The 27,780-nt window shown below is 45.5% G+C and overlaps 1 pseudogene; it reads left to right on the forward strand.

Annotated features, from left to right (window-relative positions):
• Window positions 1–201: 201 nt before the first annotated feature.
• On the forward strand, window positions 202–27,367 carry LOC100718294 (leukocyte immunoglobulin-like receptor subfamily A member 5; annotated as a pseudogene).
• The last annotated feature ends 413 nt before the right edge of the window (window positions 27,368–27,780 follow it).

The raw sequence follows: 27,780 nt of genomic DNA on the forward strand, positions 1-27,780 counted from the left end.
TAGGGTGGGGAGGAGAATCAGGTAAGGCATCAGACAGAACCTCTGACAGCACAAGAAACTCTTCCAGGACTGAGTCTGCACATGGCGCTGCAAGGACCCACAGGTGAGTCCTCCCCAGCACTCTGTGTCCTGCCCCAGCCTCAGCTCCTGGCTCTCAGCTGGCGGAACAGAAGCTTGGCCTGAGCATGAGGATGGGGATTGATGCAGGAGTTAGAGAAGTTCCTGGGCCCAGCCTCTCATTTCCTTGCAGGGACCCACCCCAAGCCCACACTCTGGGCCAAGCCAGGCTTTGTGGTCTTTTGGGGGAGCTCTGTGAGCATCTTGTGTCAGGGGATGCTGGGAGCCTGGAAGTACAATCTGTCCAGAGAAGGAAGACCCAGGATCTTGGAGATGTCACTCCTACTCAACAAGGCCAAGTTCTCCATCCCATCTATGACCGATGGCCATGCAGGGTGATATCGCTGCTACTATCAGAGCACTGCTGGCTGGTCAGAGCACAGTGATGCCCTGGAGCTTGTAGTGATAGGTGTGAGGACACTCTGGGTCCCAGCCTTAGGTTCAGCCTTCAGGAAGGGATCTATCTCAGGGGTGTCCTCATCTCACAGCTTGGGGACCATGTGGGAGGTATGAGTCCACTTCACATGCTACCTCCTTCTTTCTTAGGAGTCTACAGCAGGCCCAGCTTCTCAGACCTGCCCATCCATGCAGTGACATCAGGAGACAGTGTGACCCTCCAGTGTATCACAAGACAATGATTGGTGGGTTCATTCTGACTAAGGAAGGAGGAGACAAACTCTCCTGGACTCTAGACTCACGACGACTTTTCAATGGACAATTCCAGGCCCTGTTCCCTGTGGGTCTTGTGATTTCTGGGCAGCAGTGGACATTTAGATGCTATGGCTATTACAGGAGAAACCCCCAGTTGTGGTCCATACCCAGTGACCCCCTGGAGCTCCTGGTCTCAGGTAGGAAGACCCTGTCCCTGTCCTCTCTTTACTCAAATGATCTCTAATCCCTTTACCTGTGAGGAAATTTTTTCTTAATTGCAGTGAGGATGACCTAGGGATTTCATCCAGGGGAGGTTCCTTCATCTAAGCCAGCGGGGCACCTCCAATGCATGCCCACCCAATCAGCTTGATTTGAATTTAGAAAGTACCATGTGAGCAAGGGATATTAGAGAAACCTCACGGGTAATTTTGAACAGTGATCAGTGACAGAATGCCCAGAGGGATCTCAGGACAACACTTTCTCTTGTCTCCATTGCCAAGGTCATCTAGTCACAGCCCCCCCCCCAAACACAGGGCCCCATCACAAATTCAGGATCATCCACAGGATTCTCTGAGGGTCCCTTCACCCCACCCGCAACTCCCAGCTCCACAGCAGGTAAGGCTTGGTCTCTGCTCTGAGCGTCCTGTGTCCAGGTGGCCTGGAGATTCTCAACCCACCTCAGTCCTTATCACAGCCTCAGCTCCACTTGCGTGCAGAAACCCAGGCTTCAAGTAGAGGTGTGAACAGGACATGAGCAGGAGAGTATCATCTCTTGTGCTTGATTTTCTCATCTGTAGACTGCCTGGGTGGGGACAGCAGTGCCGTGTCACAGGATTGTGACAGTCTGAGGTGCTGAATGCAAATCCCACACAGGGCAGGGTCATCAGTAAGCATGTAACTTCATAATCTAGACATCACTCATGGCCAAGATCTGGGAAGAAACCTGAAGCTTCTGACTTGGATCTCTGTGCCCTTCATCCTCCTGCTCCCACTTCTTGTGCTCTTGCGACTCCAGCTTCAGGGCCAGTGCAGGAAGGCAGGTGAGGAGGGAGAGGATGGCCTGGGTGGCACTCAGGGAGGGATAGGCAGCTGGACTCAAGACCCCAAAAGCTGAAATAATCCAGGTCTGACAGCAATCAAGAGAAGCTATGACAGATGAATGAGGGCATTACACAGGGTAGCCTCCTTCTTGTCACCAGAATCCATATCTGCTGCCACCTCCCCAGAAGACTCCTGCAGCCTTGAGGTAAATTGTCCTCTCCTCCACTCATCCCCTCTCACCCCACTCTGCTATTTTCTCCATACTTCCTTACCACTGGTTTCTTTGCTTGAATCTACAACCCTGCCTTCAAGGCCCTGAGCTGCCTGAGGGCAAAGACCCTCTTCTGTGTCTCTACTGTATACCTCACCAAGCTCCCTGCAGGCTGCTGCCTAGGGAGTGAGGAGCCGGTATCTTGCAGCCCAGCCTTTCCTCCCTGCAGTCTCCATTACCAGTCCCACAGGGAGTGCTGCTGCCTTGTCCAGGATTCACTGTCTCTGAGGCTGGGAGTGTGGCTGACGCCCACTAGCACCAAACAGTCTGTGTCCACAGAGCAGCCCAGTGCAGTGGACAGAGAGTGGTGATGGAGCACAGGCCAGGCACAGAGACCCAGGCAGTGCACAGCACTGTGAGCCACACATGGCAGGGAAGGGTGAGGGTCTGTGGAAAGAAAAGGGAGGGCTGCAGGGAAGGGTGTAGCACATGTATCTCTGAGCACATGTGCCTCAACAGAGACCTGTATACAGGACATGCCTGTGACTGTCCCAGGGATGAGCATTCCTGCCAGAGAACAGGAAGTACGAGGCCACATGGAGACACGGCACCTTGTTCAGGAGCAGGCTGATATCCACTATTACTGGAGGTGATGGATGAAGGACAGAAGTGTCAATATCCAGGTTCAGAGCTTGGCAAGGGTCCCTGGACTCTGATGGAGCTCTTGAAGACACTGGGAGTTTGCTCAGTGAGGACCTGAGCTGTCTGCTGTCACTCTAGAGCCTCTGTGGGACTGAGTGATGGTACGGAGCTAAGTCAGGGAGCAACCTTTGTCACTCTCTGCCTACTGCAGAGCCCTGAGCACAAAAACCTCCAGGAAGTGACCTACACTCAGGTGCAGCCTTGCAGAAGGAGATGAGGCAAGGTCTCCCTTGCTAGCCTCACATCAAGGCCATTCCAGGACCCAAGCATGAGACCCACAGGGGAGTACAGGCTCAGTAACAGGTAGGTGAGTCTCATCACCTGTAGGTACCCAGGCTTTCCCACATTGGACCCGCATTCCCATCCCTAATATCTCTCCTTCCAGGAAGCTGATTCTGAAGGTTCCAGGAGAATGACCTATGCCCAACTGAACAGCTTTAAAAAGAGACAGGAGCCAACCACAACTCCTTCCTCCTGAGGAGCACACAGCTGTACCCAGTGTGTACACCTGCCTGGCTGTTCACCAGCACAGGAGAGATCTCAGACCCCACAGTGCAAATACTGAGACATGAGCATGGGTCAGAGCAGACCAACCCCGTGGACACTCAGATTATGAACTGCAGCTACCTGGATCCATGGCATGGACAGCTCAGGGCACCTGAGATATTTTAAAATAGCTTGATTCTGTAGTGAGTCATAGCTAATGTAGCATGTCTGGGATACATAACAACCGTATTTTCTAATTAATGATTATGTAAGTAGAAACTCCTGACCCAGTGCAAAATGTATGGCAATGAAAAATAGCACATGAAATGGATGAAATAAAAGAGACAAAGGAATTTTAATGTAACTTAAATCTTAAATAAATATTCAGCAACAGAAAAAATCTGAAGTAAATCAATGATTCAAGTGCACATCACAAGAAAGCAAAACAGATTATGAACGTGGTAGAAAGAAGGAAATAGTAATCATAATACGCAGAGTAAGTTGATTCTGCACTTCAGGCTCTGGAGCTAACAAAACCTGACGTGAGTGGGGCTGCGCGTTTTGTATTCTTCACATGTTTGTGGTTTGAAGGGGAGAAGTGGTCCTGGTTTTGCTGTGGTCTCTTGGAAGGCAGAAGAGACTGAGAGCTTTTCCTGCAGGAAACAGACAGAAAGGTCCACTGTCTGTAGCAGGGATGCCTCAGAAGGAACCTGGTGAGAACCAAAGGCTGTGAAGTAGGGAGCCTGGGACCCAGGCTCAGGAGAGAAAGGGCCCCTGCTGTGCTCACCAGGGAGGGACAGAGCAGCCTGAGGGCCCCTATCCAGTGGGGCAGGGCAAGTCAGCAGCACCTCAGCATGACCCAGTGTGGAGGCCTCGGGCAACTTAATACAATTGTACATGGAACGGCTTTAGAGGATCCATTTGGCCATAATTATTGTGTTTGAAATCATGGACATGTTTTGGGTTTTGTTTAGCACTGCTGTGTCTTGAACTCCATGTGAAGTCCAGAGGGAGTTTTATTCTTTCCAGTTCACGGACTTTTGTAGAATTGAAGTGGAGGCTAATTTCCATCTTTCTGCAGAGGATGCAGAGGTGGAGAATGACAGAAGCCATACAGGAGGTCAGAGCTCCCCCAGAGACCCACAGACTCCAGGCCCTGCCCACAACTCCCTCGCTGCCCCTGAACCCTTCTTTCCCCTGCTCAACCTTAAGACTGGAGAGGAACCCGGGCAAGGAAAGAGCAGGAAAGTTCTGGGAGGAGAACGGGGCTCGGTAGGTGACAGCCACTACAGGGACCAGAGAATTGCTTCTCCTCACAGATGTGAGAGAGCAGGGATCCCCTCCTGCAAGGCCTTAGCTAATTCACACCCTAGGTGTGCTCTGCGGTATGAGAACCAGGGAGTATTGGAAAGACAAACCCCTTGTTCTGTTTCCCTCCCTGCTACTTGGGTGCTACTGTGAAAGACTGGAAGGTGTGCTTCTATTTTAGACACTGGGAGGAGCTTCCACCCCTTCCCCACCATGGCTGTAATTGCTCACACTCCTGCCAACAGTATAGGCTTTCTCCTCTCTCCACAACCTTGCCAGAATTTTCTTGTCATCTTACTGATCATAGATATTCTAATAGTGTGAGGTGATACCTCAGTGCATGGTTCATTTTCATTCCCCTAACGAAGTGTAGTTCTGGGTATCTCGTCATGTAGCTGTGGACCATCCATATGTCTTGGGTGTTTGTTTGTTTTTGTTTTTGCTTTGCTTTGTTTTATACCAGGAGTCAAACTCAGGATCCTGAACTTCTAGGCAGGCTCTTGTGTCACTGAGCTAAATCCCCTGTCCTTGTCTTGGTTTGAAAAATGTCTTCAAGGAGGTTATGCATACTTTGATGGAGTTTGTGCTGAGCCTGTGGATCACTTTTGGTAGTATGGGAATTGTGGCAATGTTAACTCTCCCAACTCATCAGTATAGAACGTCAATCTGCACATTTGTGCCCTCCTGACAAAGATTTCTTTGAGAAGATCTGTCCTCTCTTGGTTAGATATTTTCCTAAGTATATTTTTGTAGCTATTGCAAGTAGGATGGTTCTTTTGATTTTCTTTTCCATCAACATGCTACAGAACAAAGAAGTACCACTTATTTTTATAAGTTAACTTTATAACTTACCACATTTTATTTGTTCTAATACGTTTTTTTCTGTAGCATCTTTAGGGCCTTCTAGATATGAGATCACATCTGCAAAGAAGACCATTTTACTTCCTCTTTTCGGCATCAGTGCCTGTGTTCCTTTCTCTCCCCTGATGCTGTGCTAGGACCTCCAGAACCATGCTGAATAGAAGCAGTGAGTAGACATCTTTGTCTTCTTTTGGATTTTCAGAGAAAAACTTTCAACTTTTCCTCACTCAGAGTGATGTTAGCTGTGGGCTTATCATGTGTAGGAATTAAGATACTAAAGTATTGAGAAGCCATGCTGGGTCAAGGAGGAGCACATGAGAAAGCCAATTTGCCATTCGGTATACCACACAAACCATGTGGAAGCCAGGAAGACAGAGTCCAGATTGCCCTCCTCATGAGCTGACCTGCGTGTGGACTGAGAATGAATAACTAATCCTGAGCCCCAGTAAACTGGTTTGGAGGACTGGCTGAGTTCATAGCAACTGAGGTACAAAAACAACTAAAGTGTTATACTATTTGACTTTGCAGGACTAAAGCAGGCAGTCTGAGCCTCTACTAGGAGGATGACAGCATGCGAAGTAACAAATATGGGGGATTCCTTCTGTCTTGTTTTTGAAATCCAGAATTGTTCTCACTGCATTGTTTCATTCTGATTCATTGTCATGTTGTATTGGATCTTTTCTTTTCTTTTCTTTTCTTTTTTTTTCTTTTCTTTTCTTTTACTGTCTGATGGACTAGACAACAGAAGATAACAAGATGTTCTATGATAGCCACTGTTGACTTTCTATCATCCTGCTTTCAAGTTCTGTATGACTTTCACTGCTTTGTTTTGATTTTACTTGCTTTGCTTTGTTTTGTTAGGGTATACTCTCTTTTTTAAAAAGATACTGAAGTGTTTATTTCTACCTTTCTATCAAAGCATACAACTCATATATAAAACCAAATATATTCACAGATACAGGATATTCCAGTATTCTTAACAGTGTTGTAAACATAGCTTCTTATTTTCATATCTATCAATGTATGTTTGATACAGAAATTAATAGGTTTCACTGTGATATTTTTACATGCTTGTAATATTCCTTGATTGTACATAGCTAATCACACTATTTCAATCCCCTCCATTTCAATCCCTTTCTTTTTCTCCAGAAATTTCCCTTCACCTTTATTGCAAGCTTTTATTTTCCCCTTTGATTCCACATATGAAAGAGAACATGTGATTCTTTACTCTGTGAGTCTAGCTTATGTCACTTAGCATGGTGATCACTATTTCCATCCATGACATGATTTTGTTTTCTTTTATAGCTTAATACTTAATTCTGTTAAAATCACTTTTAATTCTAGTATTAAAATTCAAGGACAGGGCTGGGAATGGAGTACAGTGAGAGAGTGTTTGCTCAACATGTGAGTCCCTGTGTTTGGTTCCCAATATTAAACACACATAAACCATAAGGAGAAGTATATTAGTAACTTAAATATAAACTTGTGTCCATGCACACACAGTGATGAAAGAGTTGTAAGTTGTGACACTGGTAACATAATGTATGGGGAAGAAGGGTGGGGGATTTAGCTCAGTCACATAAGCGCCTGCTTGGCAAGTGCAAGATAAAGAGTTTGAACCCCAGTACCAAAAAATAAATAAAATAAAATAAAAATCAAGTGTGTGGCCACAAGATTCTGCCTCATCTCTTGGGTAATTCCCCTGTTGCAAGGGTCTGATATATTTTAAAGTGAATGCTTACCTGAGGTTTTTTATTTAGTTGTGCTTACTGATTGCCTGGGACATCTAATAAAAGATTTCTCACATAAAAAACAAAGTATAGGAAAGAGAAGTGACATGGAAAATTTTCGTATGTACCTAAATGTAAATTGCTATTATGTTAGACTAGACTGCTGTAAGTATAGCATGCTTCATGCTGACCAGGAAGAAAATACCTATAGAAGATCCACTGTGGGAAAAAGGACAGACTGTAAAGATGGCAATACAAAAAATCAACAAATCATTAAGGGATATGGCAAGAGAAGAAAAGACAGACCGAAGAACAAGACAGAAAAATCTCATAAACTAACATCGTGAGCTCTCACTTATCAGTAATTATCCTTGACACAAAGATCTCAAACTCTTGAATCAAGTAACCCAGAGGGCTTGAATAAACACAAACAAAAATAAAGCTATACACTGTCTCCATAGGGCTCAGTTTGCTTTATATTTGTTTGATGTTTATTTGTTGTTGCTGCTGTTTTTGAAATTGGATCTAGCTGTCACTAAGTTTAGCTGGGAAACCCTGGGTTCAGGCCATTCTACAACCTCAGGCTCACACAGAATTTGTACTATAGACTCTCCCACCATAGCCAGCTCGACTTGCTTTAGACGTAAACTCACTCATGCTTAGGGTGATGGATGCAAAAGGCTATTCTGTGAACATCCACTGAAAGAGAGCTGGGGTAGCCATGTTTGCATGACATAAAGAGAACCTGTTACAAAAGACAAAAGTAGGTTGTTAGATAGTGACCTCATAGGGAGGTTCTGACGGTAAATATGGGGCCCTTGGTCACACTCTCCTGGATGGGTCCAGCTCAGGAAAATACTAGGTCTATTTGCTCCCATGACTAGGCCCTATGGGGAAGAAAGACAGACTAGACTGGCAGTGTACAGGGCAAGAGATGTTCCCATTTTTGTCTGAAAAAATCACTGAAAGCTTGGTGCCCACCATTAGGAAATGAGAGCCTGGCACCTAAAGAAGGCACTTTCCCTTTCTTTCAGGCTGCTCATGAGGCAACTCTGTGAAAGACAGAACTAGGCCTCTGGGTGGCCCCGCCCCATGTGTCTGTCCCTGTAGCCTTGAACCATGGTCTCATTCATCTGCACAGCCCAGGAAAGTGGTTGCAGATGACACCTTGACCCTCACATACACAGTCCTGCTCTGCCTGGGTGAGATGAGAGCAGGAGAGAAGGCACCAATGTCTAGGAGGGACCCTTCCTCACTGCCAGGCCCTGGTGTATTGGGAAACAAGGAGCTCAGGAGGCTCCTGGGAGCAGAGGACCTGCTCAGACTCCAGGGCAAACCTCTCACAGGGAACTCTCTTCCAGTTCTGAGTCTGGGCCCCAGGAATCCAGTGTAGGCAGGTGAGTGTGTCCCTAGCTATTGCTGGTTCTTCCTCCTTCTAAAGATAATGGTCCTCCCCTGGACAGTGGGGATGGAGCGCAGCAGGTGTGGGCTGGTACTGGGAGATCTGGAGGGTTCTGGAGCTTAGATCTGCGATCTGAGGGGAGCAGGAAGGTCCTGGGACCCAGCTGGGTCCCTGCTCAAAACCAAGCTCTGGGCAGAGCCAGAAACTGTAAAACCACAGGTGAAACCTGTGATCCTCTCATGTGAGGAGACCCTGAAGGCTGCCCCTCTCTATGAGTGTTTTAAAGCTATTTGACAAATCTTCTATGTATCCATGAATAATTTTAGGATTTTTCCATTAATTTTAATAATTTCTAACTAAAATTTGGATTGATTGTTTGAATTTTGTAGGTAATTATAAAGCATACATAGGAAAGCTATTGAGCATATTGCTTTCCTAGACCCTGGACTCACAGTGAGATCCTAATGCAAAATTCCAAGTCCTGTTCCATTTGGACTCTATGCTTCCCAGACAAAGGTGGACTTTTAAATGCTACCGCTATCACAGGGGACGTCCTCAGGCATAGTCCAGTGACCCTCTGCATCTCCTGATCTCCGGTGAGGAAGTCTCAGTCCTGCCTAAAAGAAGTCTAGGATACCAACGAGGTAATCGCAGACATTTTCCTCAGGACAGCGCCAGGTAAGAATGATGAATTTTAGAATTCTCTGATTCTGTGAGCTATTGGAATATTGATCAGAAATGCATTAAACCTGTATATCATCTTTGGAAGTATGGATGTTTTCACTATATATGTTCTTCCTATCCAAGAGCAAAGATATCTTTCCATTTCTTGATATCCTCTTCAATCTCTTCCTCCAGAGTACTTTTCAGAATAGTTTTCAATGTAGAGATCTTTTACATCCTGCAGTAGATTGATTCCTAGGTATTTCAGTGTTTTGAATGCTATTGTGAAAGGTGTTATTTCCCTAACTTCTCTCTCAGTGAGATTTTTAACTCATGTGGACGAAGACTATTCATCTCAGAGTATTTATTTTGTATCCGGCTACACTACTGAATTTTGTTTATTAAATCTAGAAGACTGTTAGTGGAGATTTGAGTGCAGTATCATATCATCCATGACTACTTACAATTTAACTCCTTCCTTTCCTATCATTATCCCTTTATTTATTTCTGTTGTCTAAGTGCTCTGATAAACTTTCCAGGACTATATTGAGTAGGAACAGAGACAGTGACATCCTTGTCTTGGCCCTTATTTTAGCGTAAGAACTTTCACTATTTGTCTATTTAGTATGACATTGGCTGTTGGTTTGTCATAGATGGATTTTGTCAGATTGAAATCAAGACCATCTATGCCAATTTTCACTAGGGTTTTTATCATGAATGAGGGCTTGGATTTTGTCAAAGTTTTTCCTGCATGTATTGTGATGATCACATGTTTTTGTGTTAAAATAGTGTACTTAGTTTATTGATTTACATATGTTGAACTTGTATTCTCGAGATGACTCCAAGTGGATGTACAGTTTAAAAATAAAGAATTCTTCTCCAATTTTCAGAGAACCAGGACGTTTTATGCCTTAACTATGGTAAAGAACTTCTTAGTATCAATTCTTCTCATCTTAACAATTAAAGTATCTCTTGTTAATAAAATTTAGGAGTATTTTTAAAGCTAATTCATAAAATTTCTATGCATGTAGGCATAATTTTAGAATTTTTCACTAATTTTAATAATTTCTAATTAAAGATTGCATTAATTGCTTAAATTTTGTGCTACTTGTAAAGTATACATAAGAAAGCTATTTACTTGAGTATGTTACTTATATTTTAAGTTGGAATTCTTTCCCTCTCAATTGATTTTCAATGGATCTCTTCTGATTTAATGATAAAATTTGTATCAAGGCTGGGGATATAGCTCAGCAGCACAGCAAGTGAGTTTGATTCCCAGTACAAAAAAATTTGCATCAAGGAAAATCAGACAAAAATTTCAGTTCAGCTGAGGGTATAGCTAAGCAGCACGGAACCTGCCTGGCAAGCATGAGGTCATCGCTTACATTCCCAGTACCAAAAATAAACATAAAATAAAATAAAATAAAAATGTCACTTTGTGGTTTGTAAATTCCACTACATTTTTCCTTCTTCAATTATGTACATGTGTCGCTTTACATCTGTCTACCATCATATGAATATGCACACATCCCCATGGTTAGGATTGATCATTCACCATGGACATGTACTTGAACAGGCAGTAACATTTGTGAACCACTGACTTCATCCTCCAGGAACATACTCATATTTGTGTGTGTAGCTCTGTGTCGCTGTGTACTCACTGCAGGTGCTCCTCACTGTGCGATGCTGAGCTAACAGAAGTCACAGGGAGGATGAGGGAACAGGGGTCCAGGCTGGGTGATGAAGGAAAGGCAGCCCCAGACTTCACTCTTTGTGCCCCTAATGTTCAGAGTCCTGAGAACCAGCCCTCAACCCTGGGCCTGGTGAATCAGGGAAACTCATTTCCAGGGGAATTAGCTCACATCTTCCCATGCCCCAGAACATACAATGGCTCTGTGCCACCCCTCTGTCCCTCAGTCCTTCAATACTATGAAATGGCTTCTCAGCCATTGTTCAGTTCTAAGGTTCTATGATGCATCCTCAGGCTTGGAGGTCACCTCCTGGTCACATCTCGCCTACTATCAGCCATGGTGGTTACAGTGCCCCTGTTGGTTACAGTGCCTTTGGATCTCATGGCCACATCCCAGTTCTCTCTTGAGTTCCCACCCACCCTGGCACAGCCCAACTATTCTTGCTGCTGCTGGCATGTTCATTTTGACTTTGAGCCTCTCTTCTGACAAGTCCAGGTCCTCCACCTCCATGCCTCATTTTGAGATTTGCTGAATTCTTCAAATCACTTTTACCTGGTGCCTTGTAGTGTTTTTCTGACAGCTACAATGATGTCCCAGATATTCACTAGTGCATAAAAGGAGCTGCTGTCATCAGGCCTTCACTGATGCACTGGTGATGTACACACACACCTTGCATGAGGATATAAATTTGAAGTGCATGCATATATTTGCAGCAACACAGGAAGGCTTTTCTGTGAACAATGTCATAGTCAGGAAAGGGGTAGTGGATTTGACACAGAATCCCAGGGAGACAATGGCTCAGGGGTCTGGAAACCCTGTCCATCTTCTGCTTCATGCTCATTCCTAGCAACTGCACCAGCAAAGAACAAGTCAGATTCTACAGCTCTCGGCTGTAGAGCTGGGCTACCAAGAGTAGGTGCTGCCTTCGGAGGATGCTCAGGAATGCAGAGAAGACTTTGGGCTTCCCTGACTCTGTGACATCTTTGTCCACTTTTCCCAGGCCCACACCCCCAGGATCACACAGTGGAGAACCTGGTGTGCATGGGCATGGCTGGACTGGTCCTAGTGGGCCTTGGTATTCTGCTATGTGAGGCTCAGCACTGTCAGAGAAGCTCCCAAGATGGAGCCAGAAGGATGGACACATCTTCGAAGGAACAGAGACCTGGGAGTTAATGCAATGTTTCCAGGAGATTCTGGAAAGGTCCTGTGGTTATAAGTTGGGGACTGTCAAGTGAGAGGAATAAACTCTGTCTAGTTAGGGAAAATGGCTGGGAGGGGGTGTGAAAGACACTTCCTCCCTTATTTTGTGACTCTTTTCACCCCTTCTGTTGCTAAGATTTCCTGACTGTCTCTTCTTTTCTCATCACCAACACAGGAGGGCCCAGCCCAAGGCTCAGTTTGTGACCATGCATTTTTGGCCTCATGGTCCAGGCCTCTTCTGTGTAATTCATTTCATTTTCATCTGTGTATTCCTTGATATTCACTAGTGCATCTGTCTATAATGCTGTGAAAATAAATCTGGGTTAACTAAGTAAATGGGTGAAAAGTAAATTTCAAACTTCCAAATCTGAGTGTAATATGCTGGTGCTGCTCCCTCTGAGGAACTTAGTTGACTCTTCACTGAATGCCATCTTGTTTTTTCCAGAGAAATGTCATCTTTTGCAATCAACACCTCACTACTTAAAGTGTCAGCTCGATGTCACACTGGGGAAACAGGTCTGTAAATTTTTAGCCAGGTGCAGGCCATGGCTCCATAATTTTAGCACTCTGGGAGGCTGAAGCTGGAGGATTGCAAGTTCATACCCAACCTGGACAATTTAGCAACTTAAAGTGACTTTGTCTCAAAAGAAGAAAGAAAAATGGATTGTGGCTGTCATTCAGTGTGAACATTCTGGGTTGATCCCCAGTACTACAAGAACAGAATCATCTTGCAAACCCAACCTTATAGCATTTACCCATGACTGTGGTGTAACACTCCCTTCCTAGGGACACAGGAAGAACAGTGTACCCTGTTAAAGGCTGACTTCAGGGCCAGTCTAAGCAATAAACTGGAGTATGTGTAGCACAAGATGAGAGAATGAATTCCTTAAGGCAATATGTCTTTCTACCTGAATTTGTGGCCCTCTAGACTCTCTTTTAATCTCTAGCCATGCATCCCAGAGGTTTTGTGCGCGTGGTCCCAAAAGTTCCTTACCTCTGTATATCCATCTCACTCATGTGTCTGGTTCCTCATATACCCCCTCTTATTGTTTTGTGCAGGGGAAGGAGGAAGTGTGTTGGACTTGGTGGAGAAAGGTCATCATGTCTTCAGCACACAGCAGCCACTGAGATCTCTTAGGGAGGGAATTTTTAGCCAAACAGTACCATTCCTGAGGTGGAAAAGGCCACCTATGAGAGCATCCAGAGGGGCCATGTCCCTTCCATAAACCTAAAGGGCAAGGAGGAGACAGCCAGGCTCAATCAGTAGAAGGGGTTTGGAACGAGTAGGAAGAGGCCTTGGAACCATCTAGGGGACAGAGAATGTCCTGGACCCACCCTCTTACTTCCTTGCAAGGACCTACCCAAACCCATGCTTTGGCCTGAGATGGGCTCTTTGATGCAAAGGGGAGACATGTGAGCTCTTGCTGTCAGGGTTCTGGAGCCGAGAAATTCCATCTTCACAGAGAAGGGAAGTCAAGGGTCTGGGAGAGACCAACATGCAGGACAATATCACACTGCACTACTAATAAAGCAGCACAAGAAGAAACCAGGAAAACAACAGTCTTTACAAACCTCCCAATACAATAAAGGTGGTGAGGTACAGGAGGAAAAACAAAAGGCCAAATCACCCACCCCATGAGCCAGAAGCAGTCATATCGGCCTGGGAGGATAGGCCACAAGCCAGTTCATCCTTCCTATGAACTAGTGGCAGACATTTGCGGCCTAGAAGGAGAATCAAGGAGCCAATTCTCCTTTTCTAGGAGCCAGTGGCAGCCAAAAGGAGCCTGGGAGGAGAAACAAGTGGCCTATTTACCCTTCTTGTGAGCCAGTGGCATCCATGTGGGGTGCAGGGGGAGTAAAAGGGATGAATTTACCTTTGCTGTGAACCAGTGGTAGACATGTAGGGTCTGGGAGGTGAAACAAGGAGCCAATTTGTCCTTCCTGTGAGCCATCTGCAGTCATGCATGGCCTGTGAAGAGAGAAAACAAGTCAATCTGCCCTTCCCATAAATCAGTGACAGACAGGCAGGGCTCAGAAGAAGAATCAAGAAACCAATTAACCCTTCTTGAGAGTCAGCTACAGCCAGGTGGGGTCCAGGAGGAGAAACAAGAAGCCAGTTTGCCCTTCCCATGAGCCAGCAGAAGCCAGGTGGGCTCCATGAGGAGAAACAGCATGCCAGTTTGTCCTTCCCATATGCCCGTCATTGTGTGGACTGGGAGATAAGAAGCACCCCACCAACCCCCCAACTTTTCACCTACGTACCACTCCACCCAACCTAAGCAATCAACTAATTTGGAAGAACACAGGCTGAGATGATAGCAACTAAGGTACAAAAGAAACTTAATGCTTCTATTGTTCAATTGACTTAGCAGGCCTAAAGCTGGTAGTCTGGGCACCTACTTTGGGAATAACAATATGCAGTATGGCAACTAGGGGGCTTTCCTTCTGTCTTGTTTTTGAAATCCAATATTGTTCTTACTCTTTTGGTATGTTCCGTTTTACTGTTCTGTTTTCTTCAATGTTCAGCTTTGATTGGTTTTATTCTATTCTGTTTTATTTGATTTTATTATGTCTGATGGTATGGGCAGCACTTTTGAAGATTACAAGAGGCATTATACTAGCTATTGTTGATTTCCTATTATGTTACTTTGAAATCCTGTGTCACTTTCATTGTTTTGTTTTGATTGACTTTATTCTGCTTTATTTTGTTGGGTTTTATTCTCTTTAAAGTAAAACTTAAAAAAAGAATAATAAAATCTTGGAACCAAACCAGTCCAGGAAGGTAAAGATTTATACAATGAAAATTACATAAAGTGGAAGAATGAACTCAAAAGGGAAACTGTTATTAGGAAGAGGAAGGCATTGGTGGGAGGCGGGTATGTAACAATGAGGAGTGAGTGGATGAAAATAAACAATAAATATTTACACATTGAATCAGAAATTGTGAAACTAGTGGAGAAGGTGAGGAAAGGGGAGATAGGTGATTGAAAAAAACAGTGTTTCATGTGCATGTAGAAAACTGCCAGAGTGACATCTATTAATCTGTATAATCAACGCATACTAACTTTTCTTTTTTCATTTTTTATTTTTATCGAATATAGTAAAACACAACTTTATAACAAAGTAATAGGAGAATAACAATAGTTAATACATTGCACATTATTATATTTAATGTAATTATTCATAGTACAAGATAAGGGCATAAACATTCTCCAAACAATATTAGCACAAAACTTTCTTTTCAATAAACTAAGAGAAACTGCCAGCATAATTATTTTGTGTTTTATTTTTGTTTTCTTCTTTTCCTTTCCTTTCTTTCCCCATCTCAGTTTTACTGTCCTTTTGAACAATTTCTTCATATTTCACAATATCTACTGTGCCTTTTGGACCATATTTACTCTTTCAGCTGCTCAAACCAGGGAGAAAATACAATACTTAGACATCTGAGTCTAATTTATTTCACTGGTCTCTGGTTGTATCCATTTACTTATAAAAGTCTTAAGTTTATTCTTCTTTATGGCCAAGTAGTAGCCCACTGTATAAAAAGACAACATCTTTTTTGTGCATTTCTTGTTTGATGGGCATTGGCGTGTTTTCCAAGGTTTAGCTATTACAAATCAATACCCATTAATGTAAAAAGATATAAAGAATAAAAACAACATCTAAGTCTTACAGTTTTATTTGATATGCAACAATAGCTACTACATATCTCTTCATTTCAATCATCACCATCACCATCACCAATCAACATCATCATCACCACCACCACATCCACACTGCTGGCACCATCATCTTTAGCATCAGCAGCAGGATGTATTGCGTGGTTGAGTTACCTGTAGTGTGTAATATGGACGTCTACATCAGCATGACTGATTATGTACAGGTCACAATCCGAGCTCTTCATTTTGTAGTAACAGCTCACATTAGACAATTATTATTTAAATTCAGAAACTTGTCTCATAACCCATAAGATTAAACTCTAAATGAATCAAGTGTACAAAAACAAATAATTGAATTATAGTGAACTCCACTGTAACACTTATATAAGAGGTGACTTTGAATCTATCATTAGAAAAGGAAGTGAGGTAGCAAGAAGATACTGGAAATTGAGCAACATAAAGTAGACATTCATTCACACTGTACACACACAGAAAAGAAGACCAAGTCATGATAGAAAATTATATAATGCTTAAGAAGTTATATACAATTACCATATTATTAATTAGAATATAATTTCAAAGTACATAATTACAGATAACATTTTATAATTATATAGTAAATATGAAAGTGACATTGATCCACAACCACATATACACATCAATTTTAATTATTAAGAAAATAGAAAAATGGCAAAGGATATGAAATATAATTAATAGGTTTAAAAGGGCATCTTTACCTATGAAAAGGTATTCATATTTACCTATATCAAAGAGAAGCAGAAAATTAAATATCAACAAAGTGCACATTATTTTTTGATAAAGTTAGAACACTGTTTACCTACTGCTTTTAGTAATTATTAGGATAGTCAGGTCTTGGTGCTGTTGGCAGAAATGCAACATTGGAGAATTCATACTAAGGGGAAAAGTCAATATCCACTAAAACAGAATGTATTCCCCAAAGTGTATATTCAAAGAACAGAAAATGAATCTTCAACAATATAAAAATCTATACCCCTACTTCATTAACAGAAACACTGTTTGTACTTGTGGACTATTTGGAAAGAAGGCTGAAATGTCACCAAAAGTTCATGGAATTAAATTCATGCTCCACAAAGAGGCATTTGCCTCTGTTAAAATGTAGCAAGTTGCTTTTGCCTGGAGTGAGTTCCAGAACATACTGTTAAGTGAAGAGAACAGACTATTTATTATAGCCAACAAAAACACTGTGCTGGAGAAAACTGGATATTGATACAAGAGTGCAAGAAAGTAGAAGAAATCCCAGACATGTCTGAATATTGTTGAATAAGGGATCCTGGGAAGGACCAACCACATTCCTTTGTTTTGTTTTGAAGGCAAAAACACACCAAGAACAATAGTATTCAAATGCAAATAAACTCATCTAAGAGCAGAAAAAGAAAGCTTTTCCTACAATGTAAGTGAAACAAAAAAACAGACCACTCTGAGACCTCCTGCTCCAAGAACTCAACCCAGACTGAGCCCTTCCCATCAGATATAGTTATGCTCTTACATTATCTATCTTTTAACCACAAAATTGCAGCAGTTTCTCCACCATCCTCCCTTCCTGCACAAGCTGCTTCACAGCCCCTTGTTACCTGACTGCCTGGCAAGCCAAGGCCAACCAAGGCCAACCAGGGGTTGGAAGTTGTAAACCTGTCACCTTTGAGTACCTGCTATTGTTCAACTCTACCTTTCCTGAAAGAAATTCTATGTAACAACTCTAGCCCAGACTGGGGGTCCAGACCTGGGGGTGCTGAACTCTTCAGAGCCTCCTAGCGTAGTAAAAAGCTGCCTCCACTCTCTGAGTGCCACTCTGTTATCTGATTCAGGGTAAATCCAAAATTGCTATAACATCTGACAAACTGAGATCACTGTAACAGTGGTTTTAAAATGAGAAGTGAACATTCAATGAGCACCATGGTATTAACTGACTCAAGTTTCCTGCTACAAATCAGTTATTCTTTAGGAAAAGCAAATGAAAACCTTACTGAGGAAAAACCTGGTAGGAATAAAATTATTCGAACAAGCAAAGTAAACAATCATGAATCAGGAGGAGAGAAGGACAGTATCACTGGAGAGGTGCTCCAGCCAGGAAGGCAAACCCAGAATTGTAAGACCAGTGTCGTGAAGGAGACTCCAAGGACTCGGCTTCATGTAAGAACAAAGGGGTTTTTATTATTCCGTGCGCACAGGGTCCTCCAAACAGGTGGGAACGGAGAACCCCGAGTGTAGGTGAGGCAGGTGTTTTTAAGGGGAAAAAACCGCAAAGCAAGCGTTTTTTTTTTACAGAAGCCAATCATAGCAGTTAGAGCAGGATAGTCGGCGGTCTGTCTATTTGTGGTTGGTTAGCTCATAAGGGATGACCAGCGGGTTAGAGTTGATTAACTGTCTTGTTCTGCACAGCTTATCTTTAGGACACCTGGTTTTTGTATGGTTCGAGTTTGACATACTTTACAACCCTGATTAGTGTAATCGGCAGGCTTTATCTCTGAATTCCCTGGCACAGTGTAGCCAGAGCACATCACATTTGCAGGTGTTTCCTTTGATCTTCCTGCAGGGCTGAGTTAGGACTGAGTCATGAGGCCCAGTTCTGTTTCTAGCTGAAAAACAGCATCTTGTTTTTAACCTTTAAATTTCTGGTCCTTCAGAATGTCATCACCAGGCACTGGATAGGGCTCTATCCTTGGAATTATCCAGTGACTTCAACATCTTGCTCAGCACTCTGCAGCAGCATCTCCAGAAACCCCAGGATTGAAGCAACTCCAAATCCTGTCCCAGAATCCCGTTTTTTTTCCATCAGCCCTTGGGTACCTCACTCACTAATACGAGCTGTGAACTGCAGCCATATGGAAGGGCACACCAAGGTCCCTTCACACAGTGGCTTGCACAATCAGTCCACACAGGATCTCAGGACTAGATCAACCTGGAGATAGCCACCACTGCCGAGTTTGGACAGAAGCAGCTCCTTGGTATAAGGAGTCTGCTCCTAACCTTTGGCATCTGGCTGCATCTATTCCGTGACACATTTGGAAAAAGTCTAATGTGTATAGTTAGGATCAGTCACAGTGCAAATTCTTCCTTGAGAAATGAGAAATCTTGCACAATATTTGTGACCACCGCAGAAGCTGATGCATTGAGAAATAGCTGTTTTGCTTCCCATAAAACATTGTGTGTTGATACAGAGACAGGGTGGATGCCCACCCTCAATATGCTCTCACTGCTGAGAACTCTCAGGGCTCTTCTTTCTCCCTCACTCAGTGGGTGGGCAGGAAGTGCACCAGGATTGTGAACCTCACCACCCAGCTATACCTTCTCCAAGGAGAAGACACTGAGTCACAACTGTTTATTTATTTATTTAGTTAGTTAGTTTTAATATCAGAAATTGTACTCAGGACCTTGCACTTGCCAGGCAGTGCTTATGCCACTGAGCTATATCCTGGCCCAGTCACAGCTTTATTATCTTTCTCTACTTTTAAAGGACACCTTGTCTTTTACTCTCATGATGATCTTCAGCTGACATGATGGTCTCCCACTGGCATGTTTTCATTTAATATTTACCATACTTACTTTTAAATTAGACATTGGTTCTGTAAAAATCCTGTCTCACTTAATGAGATCCTGTTGCAAGACCATGTGAGACTGAAGAAAGAGGCAGACACAGATAGGACTGCAGAGTGCTGTTCCCTGAGGACTGACTGACAGAAGTGAGGTCCTGGGTAGCAGTAGGACCAGTAGATCCACAAGCTTTGCATCAGAGAGAGGAGGCTCCTGTAATGCTCAGAACAAGAGAGGCTTCACAGAAGTCATCAATGTTCTGTGTTAACTCTAGATAATAACAAAGATAACAGCAAATTCCTGTGCTTATGGAGCCAAGATTTGGTCACAGAGCTCCAGATACCTCTCAGGGGTGTCACTTATAACACAGTGTGCTGGAAATCATGCAGCCTTGGCAACCTCAGTGGGGGGCTGCAGTCCTGTGTAGTGGGTTCCTATAGCACTGGTGAGAAATTATCCAGAGGGTACTAGGGCTGAGGGCTGGTATCTGAGGGGAGAAGGAAGGTCCTCGGACTCAGATATGATATTCTGCAGAGACCCTCGTTCACTCCAGGCTCTGCAGTGAGCAAGAATCTGTGATCATCCTGGGGGGTCTTGGACTCCTAGTGTCAGGGTACCATGGAGTCCAAAGTGTACCTTCTTCACCGATCAATAAAAATCAGAGATTCTGGAGAAACAGTCCTTTCCAAACTCCAGAAAACAAGTCCATGTTTCCTGTCTCATCCAGAAGAGAGTTCCATGTGGAGTGACATCACAGCCTTCTGTCTCTTCAGAGTGCACTGAGCACTTACAGATGGTGGTGACAAGTGAAAGGATGCTTAGGGTCCCAGACCCAGGATCTGCTCTCAGGATGTGTGTCCCCTCTCACGGCCCAGCCCTGGGAAGAGTGTGGGAGGAGTGAGTCCAATAAACATGCTGTCTTCTTCTCTCCTAGGAGTCTATAGCAAACCCAGCCTCTCAGCCCTGCCCTGCCTAGTAGTGACCTCAGGAGAGACTCCACTGTGGCTTAAGGCTTGGATTTGATGAGTTTGTTCTGACTAAGGATGGAGAAGACAAGCTTTGCTAGGCACTAGACTCACAGGGAGACCACAGTAAGCAGGTCCATGACCTGTACCCATTTGCCTTGTGATACCTGGTCACAGGGGACATTCAGATGCTACCACTATCACATGATACACCCCAGGTATAGCCAGCCTACAGTGATTCCTGGAGCATCCTGATCACAGACAAAGAGCCCAGGGTTCAGTCAAGGACCCCAACTCTTCAGATGGAGGCTCAAGAGTTGATGGCCAGGGTGACAGTGGAGTGTCAGGAGGGGAGAGAGACAGAGGGAGAAGGGAGGCCAGCAGGGGGTGACTCAGGAAAACAGAAACAGACAGAGAGTGAGGGTCCTCAGAAACAGGCTGCTGAGGCCTGATCTCAGAATAAAGTGGACAAGGCCCTCACCACCCTCCTTCTCTTCAGGACAGTTCCCTGCCACAGCCTTCCTCTTAGTGCAGCCAGGACAGATTGTATCTGCCTGCTGTGTCAATCCCAGTGCCTGATGAAACCTTTCCTTCTGGCCACGAAGGAACTCAGGTGATGCTCCCTTTCATCTAATGGCAAAGTTCTGAGCTCAGTGCTATAAGGCAGAATTCTCCATGAGAGCTGCGACCTCTCAGCACTTTTGGGTTCCTACAGGGACTGTGGTTCTCAGTATCTGTTATTACTGTCCAGGAATATCCTAGATTTCATATTCTCAGGTGAAGAGTCCCAGACTCTTTCCTCCTTGCCCTTAAAAGATTAGTAGTGACCGACTGCAAAAGAGCTCTCAGACCATGAAACATGATCAGATGGGGGAGAAGAGTCTACTGAACAGGGTTAGCCCAGGAGAGGAGTAGAGGGCTGGAGCCTCTACCCCTGGGTTCTCCACAGCTGACCTCTCAGACAGGGCCAAAAAGTAGGATGGATGGCTTGAGACTCAAGGAACCTTGGTTTACTCTAAGCTGGTGCACTCTGACAGCCAAGGGCAGATACTCCAGCCCTCTCTTCCTGATGCCCCCATCTCAGAATCCAGAACTCTGTTGTCTCAGGGCCCCGAATCAAGTTGGGATTCGTGTGTGGTGGGAGCTGCTTCACCTTGACCTGAGGAAGTTTCTAGACATCCTCACTATGTTCTCAGTATTCTGGGGAGCACCTGTCTCCAGAGAAGGAGGGAGATGGACGTTAAGGGGAACAGGTGGCTTCCCAGTGCCTAGGGTGAGGTTTAAGGAAACATTTGGATTCCCCCAGTCCCAGAGTTCCCAGTGAATAAGGTAGAAGGCTCAGGATGGGACTTCATTTCCTGAGCACTGTTCAAGCAGCCTCTTGGGCTCCCAGGAGTCAGGATGAGGGGAAACTGAGGCAGACACTGGGCAGGGCTAGGCTCAGTGTGTGTTGACTCAGGCTCTATTGGGAAGAGCAACCTGAGAAAGCTTTCTCCTCATTACTGAACTTCTCTATCCTATCTTGGGGAGCTACCCAGAGGTGACATCTAGGACACTTGCATTTCTACACGATGGGAATTTTGTGGTTCCCCCAGGCCTGATGGAAAACAGTGGGGGAGAGGAGAGGCATTTTGGCTAGTTGGTGACAAGCCACAAAAGTTATCTTCAGCTACACTCATTCCATATTTTCGAAAGAGTCTGAGGCTGCAGCCCCTCCCCACACGTGTTGCCCCTGAGCCCAGTGAGACACAGGCAGGAGGCTGCTTAGCCTTGTTGGAGTCTGACTGCAGATGAGGCTGAGCCCCCAGCACAAGGGATCCTGCTGAGAGATGCACCAGGGCTACAGGCACTGCCCGGGCAAGACACTTCCTGAGTCCGCTGGGGCCTCTGTGCTTAGTGCTCACCTGAGATTCAGAAGAGGCCAACTCTGCTCCCTGGGTCACTGGGGTCTCTGCCCAGCAGGACTGGAGTGCTGTGCTGTGGAGTTCTGTTATGCATTAGGATTTCATACTTGTGTATTGTTGATGTCTTTTCCTTGAACTCAAAAATAACAATTTCCTGTGAAAATTTATAGGCATACGAATATATACTTTAAAATATAAATAATTATACCCCTGTTTTATGGAAATTTTACTAAATTTATGTAACAATTATAGAGACTAACTTCTTACTACCAACTCTTTTTATTCAAGATGTTTAAAATTGAGTTTTACTAGTGAACTGTAGCAATGTTTTTGAAATCTCATTAATTTGAATTGTGTAAATTCACAGGAAATTTGTAGCATGATCCACTATTTGGTAAGATGGTCCTAAAGAATGGTAAACATGGGGACCAGAGATGATACCTGTGAGAGAAGAACAGTTATGTAATCATTGATTCTGAGCTTTATTCTTCTGATGTCCTCTTGTATTCATTGTAAAGAAAAGATTTGAAGAAAAAGCCAGACAAAACTCCAACTGAGGCTTCAGTCCTAGAGGTTGCTGCCCCTGATCCTATAAATTTGTCTCTCAATTGTTTTCTTTTCATCTGCCACATCTTGTTTTGGGGATCTGTCTCCTCATAGAAACCAAGAGCTCCCAGCATCTCCCTCTTTTTCTGTTTTTGTAGTTGATTTAGTTGAATTTGGAGGAGCTGTGTCTGGAGGACTCTGCAGACAAATTTCTTCCTTATTGTGATACTTCTCTGCCAAAATAAAGTGAGATGTGTGCCAATCAAAATCAATTTCTGACCGGCGCAGCCCCAATGAAACAGGAGACAGGAGACGCTCTTGTGGACGACAGTTAACTGCTGGTTTATTTATGCGGGCTCTGGTTTATATATTTGGCCGTGACCAATCACAGGCTGCCACGAGGAAGCAGGGTGGTAATAGGACTCAGGCTCTGGCTACTATATCCAGCTGTGGCCAATCAGGAGTTGCCACGGAGTACGGAGTGAGCACGAAGTGCGCACGGGTTGGCTAATTTAAAGAGGGACGTAGCGCATTGTGGAAGCTGGCATGGTCCTTAGTCCCGGGTGGGGTATGGTATGTTGAGCGCCTGCGCCCAACATCTCCCCCTTTCTTTATAACTGACGCAGGGTCTCCAGAGGTCGGTGCCCCTCGTGAGGTGTCACGCTGCAGTCATGACAGTGCCTCACTACTCGTTGGTGCTCTTTTGGAGTGGGCGGGAGTATTGTTTTATGAGCCCAACCCACATGCTCACCGACATGGGGACTGGGGTGTCTCCTGGCCAAAGATGACACCCCCTGCGATGCTTTGCTCCACACCTGCGTCATAGCATGGCGAGCCATGCTGCTGGGCTTTGACCAGATTCCATGATCAGCAATGCTTGTTTGATACTTTGTCCCTATTCCTTTGTCTGCGAATCCAACAGAGCAAAAGTAGAGCGGCAAGTGTAGTCATGGTAGCCAGAGCCCCTGTTCCTGCCCATTCCTTTATGAAAGCCAATTGGAGAGTTGGCCCGAGCTGGATCACAGGAAACTCGTCTGAGTCCGCCATAACTGGAACCAGTGCGAACTGGAGTACCTGCATAACAACAGCTGAAAGTGCACTGTTATCCCAACATTGTAACACATAACAGGTTGCGGTGGAGCAATTTAGAAAAGTCATTGGCTGCAAGGACCGTACGAGATGCAAGAAGGAGGGGAAAAGGAGGCTACTAACCAGGGGAGTTGGTCAAGGTGCCATGGTTAATGGGAGTTGTGGGTGTACTTGCTTGGTCTGGCTTGTGAGGCTCCTGTTGGTTCCCCTGTTCTGTGGTTGACGTTTCCTCTGGGTCGGGGTCTGGTGGTTTGCAGGGACATATCAGGCGTTCCAGGACCCAGACAGGTTCGCTGCCTTCTTCCTGCGGGAAGATACAGACCTCCCCTCTCGCCCAACTAAGTACTGGGCTGGGGCCTCTCCACACCCCATGCAGGAGGTCTTTCCAGCGTACCCAACCATGTTTGGGTGTGACAGGGTTGGCATGTAGCTGTGCTGGCGTGGATCCTTGTGGGTTGATGTTTACAAAATTGTAAGTGAAGAGGGCGAGATTTAGTCTGGCCCTAGGTGTCATGCCCTGGGCAATACCCTCCTTTTGTTTAAACAGAATAGACTTGAGGGTTGGATATGGCCTAACTTTAATTGCTCTTGAATAAGTTTGGATGCAGCTTCTGCTTTGTCTCGTGGTAGGGGCCACTGATTTATCCAAATGGGGTCATTAGAGACCCATGTCAATTTGAGAGGGGCAGAAGCCGAGTCAGTGACCCCCACTAAAAACCCAAACCTTGCCTCTGAGCACGTGGTTGTGCCTGGATGGGGAAAGGCCTTCCTTGCAGGTCTTTGCCTAATCCTTTGCCTGGTTCATACCCTTGATTTTTAAGAATTCTCCTGGCTGTGTGAGAATATTCATTGCACAAGGTCAAGTCTAGGGCAGAGAGCACTTCTCTCCCCCATAGGGTAACTGGAAGCTGGAGAAAATAGGGTATGAATTCTCCTGAGTGTCCCTCATTGTCTTCCCATTTAATTATCTGACTACTAATTTTAGGTGCATGAACTGATCCCAAGCCTCGCAGTGTTTGTTGTGCCATCTGGGTAGGCCAAGTTAGTGGCCAGTCCTTTTCAGCTATAATAGAGTGGTCTGCTCCTGTGTCTAGCAGTCTGGATATTTTTCGCCCATTGAGTGACAACGTTAGCATGGGGCGCTCATCCAATCTAAGAATGAGGGCAGCAAAGGCTGGGTCTGATGATTCAAATCCTCTGTCTCCTCTAATACCAGACAATGATGGATAGTCCCCGTGACGGCTGGATAACACTAGCATCTGAGCGATGCGGTCTCCTGCCCCTACGGCTACTGGGCCTTTAGGAGCCTGCATCATCACCTTTATTTTTCCTGTGTAATCAGAATCTATAACATCCGGTAAGACCTGTATTCCTTTCATGGAGAGGGATGATCGACCAATTATCAACCCTACTGTGCCTTCCAGTAAGGGGCTGGACATATCTGTCTCTATGGCCCGTATCCCCATTTTCGGGGTTAATACGAGTCCAGTGGTGGCACAGAGGTCAAGTCCCCCTGAACCCAGAGAGGCTCTCCTCAGTTCTGACCTGCCCATGTTGGCGTCATTGGCAGTGTCTGGTCTACCATATATTCTCTGGCTGGGTAGAATCGGGGGCCCACCCCTCAGGGGGCCCCCCAATCCCATTTTTTGGCCTCTCTGTGTTACGGCCCTTACCCGTGAGGGGCAGCCCATTTACATCAAAGGTGGAGTGGCACTCCGTGGCGGAGTGATTTCCCTTTTTACATCTGGGGCACTTTCGGTTTTCAGGAGGGGGGGGTTGTTCTCTTCCAAGTCCCCAAGATGGGCAGTCTCTTTTTATGTGTCCCTGTCTGCCGCATTTGAAGCAGCCTTCTTTCGGGTGAGCGCCATTCCGTGGCGCCACTCTGCCTTCCTGACCTTCTTTAGTTAGCTTCATTAACATGGCTGCCAAACCTGAGTTGGTTAATGGCCCCCCGATCTCCCGACAGAGTTTCATCCATACCTCAAGAGGCCTATTTTTGTATGGACTAATGGCAGAGTGACATTCTTTAGTACACTGCTCAAAAATGAGCTGCTTAGTGAGCGGCATGGCTGTCTCAGCGTCCCCAAAAATTCTCCCTGCCGCCCCCATCATGCGGGCCACAAAATCTGAAAAAGGCTCGCTCGGGCCCTGCAAAATTTTTGTCAAGTGGCCTGAGACTTCTCCCCTAGCCGAGACCCGTTTCCATGCTTGCATGGCTATTCTATTTATCTGTGCATACACCTCTTGTGGAAATATCAGCTGGTTATTGAGATACCGCCCTTATCCTAATAACATATCCGCGTTCCAGGCGGCCTGATTGTTCCGGGCATTAGCTTGGGCCTGTTCTGTGGCAAGTTCAACATTCCAAGCTTTCCAATCAAGATATTGGCCTGGGCTGAGCACTGCCTTGCACAAACTGGCCCAATCAGCAGGTGTCATGGCATTTCCTGCCAGGGCTTCTACTAGGGACAGGGTATACGCCCCGTTAACACCATACATGGTGCTGGCCTCCTTAAGATGCTTTATCGCCTTTATATCTATAGGCAGGTGGGTTCTGTTTCCCTGAGCATCTACAGCAACCGGAAAAGCCTGGAGAAAACGGCCCAGGCCTCCTGGGTCCTCTCTTTTGACTTGATGCCAAAGGTCTTCCTGGAATGTCCCAGGGGATGTCTGGACCCGTTGCGGACAGCTACATAGCTGATGGCAGGGTCTCCGGTGAGCATGATAATCTGGCGGGTCAGGAGGTAGAGCCATAGGTCTTATACGGGGCGGCCCTGGGATCCCGTACTCGCTTTCATTGACCCATTTACTCTGAGAAATCCTGCGTTGCAGCTCATTTATGGCCTCAGAGTAGGGCCCTCTCGACTGCGTGTGTGTGACTTCCCCTCTTTCGGTGGTGTCTGCATTCACCATTTTGTATACTTCTTCCTCCTCCCCCTCATTATCTGATGAGTCCTCTGTTTCTGGGTTGGGTGGGGTCACCTCACCTGCGGCACTGGGCTCACGAGATTGCTCGCGGGAGGATTCTGCCTGATGGTAATCAAGCGCCATGGCACCAGCCCTTATATGGTCATGACAAGAGGTGTCTGCAAGGCAGCTCCTCACTACCGCCCAAAGGGGTCTGACTCCTGGCTCCAAGAGGCCATTTTCTGCTGCAAAGTCAAGATCTCTCCCTAATTTATCCCAGCTGGGGATGGTAATGGACCCCGTGGGACCAAACCAAGGTGCTACCTTATCGACCTGATCGAGGAAGTTTTGAATTTGTTCTCGTTCCATTTGTAATCCCTTTTGTCTCAGTAAGTCGCCCAAAGCAACCGACAATGGCTGAGTAGCGGTGTTACCCATGTTAACTGGAATTTCAAGAGTTTCTTTTTTTTTTTAAACAGGGACAGCTTAGTCCCCACGCCCCTTTACGGCGCCCCCAAAACTGGCCTCTTTACGGCCCCCGGAACTCTCTTTACGAGTTCCTGACCCTTTTGACGCATCCGCCCAAGGTTGCCCGATAGCACCCGCCATCCGGCCCCGCAGCCCCCGCTACCTGTTGCGTAGCCCCCGCTACCAACGTTGAGCAGTTTAACCTGTCAGCCCCCGCTCACCGAGTAGCCCCCGCTATCGGCGCTTGACGGTTTTACCTGTTAACGTCTCTGTTCCGTTGGAGGGAGAGGTTCCCCGTACTGTAGGAGAGAGGGTCTCAGCGATCCGGGAGAGAGGTTCTCAGCGCTCCCCGTACAGGCCACCAGTTGACCAGCGCAGCCCCAATGAAACAGGAGACAGGAGACGCTCTTGTGGACGACAGTTAACTGCTGGTTTATTTACGCAGGCTCTAGTTTATATATTTGGCCGTGACCAATCACAGGCTGCCACGAGGAAGCAGGGCAGGAATGGGACACAGGCTCTGGCTACTATATCCAGCTGTGGCCAATCAGGAGTTGCCACAGAGTACGGAGTGAGCACGAAGTGCGCACGGGTTGGCTAATTTAA

The sequence above is a fragment of the Cavia porcellus genome, unplaced genomic scaffold (assembly GCF_034190915.1).
Source record: "Cavia porcellus strain 051 isolate PalLab524CR breed Dunkin Hartley unplaced genomic scaffold, mCavPor4.1 scaffold_7, whole genome shotgun sequence".
NCBI lineage: Eukaryota > Metazoa > Chordata > Mammalia > Rodentia > Caviidae > Cavia > Cavia porcellus.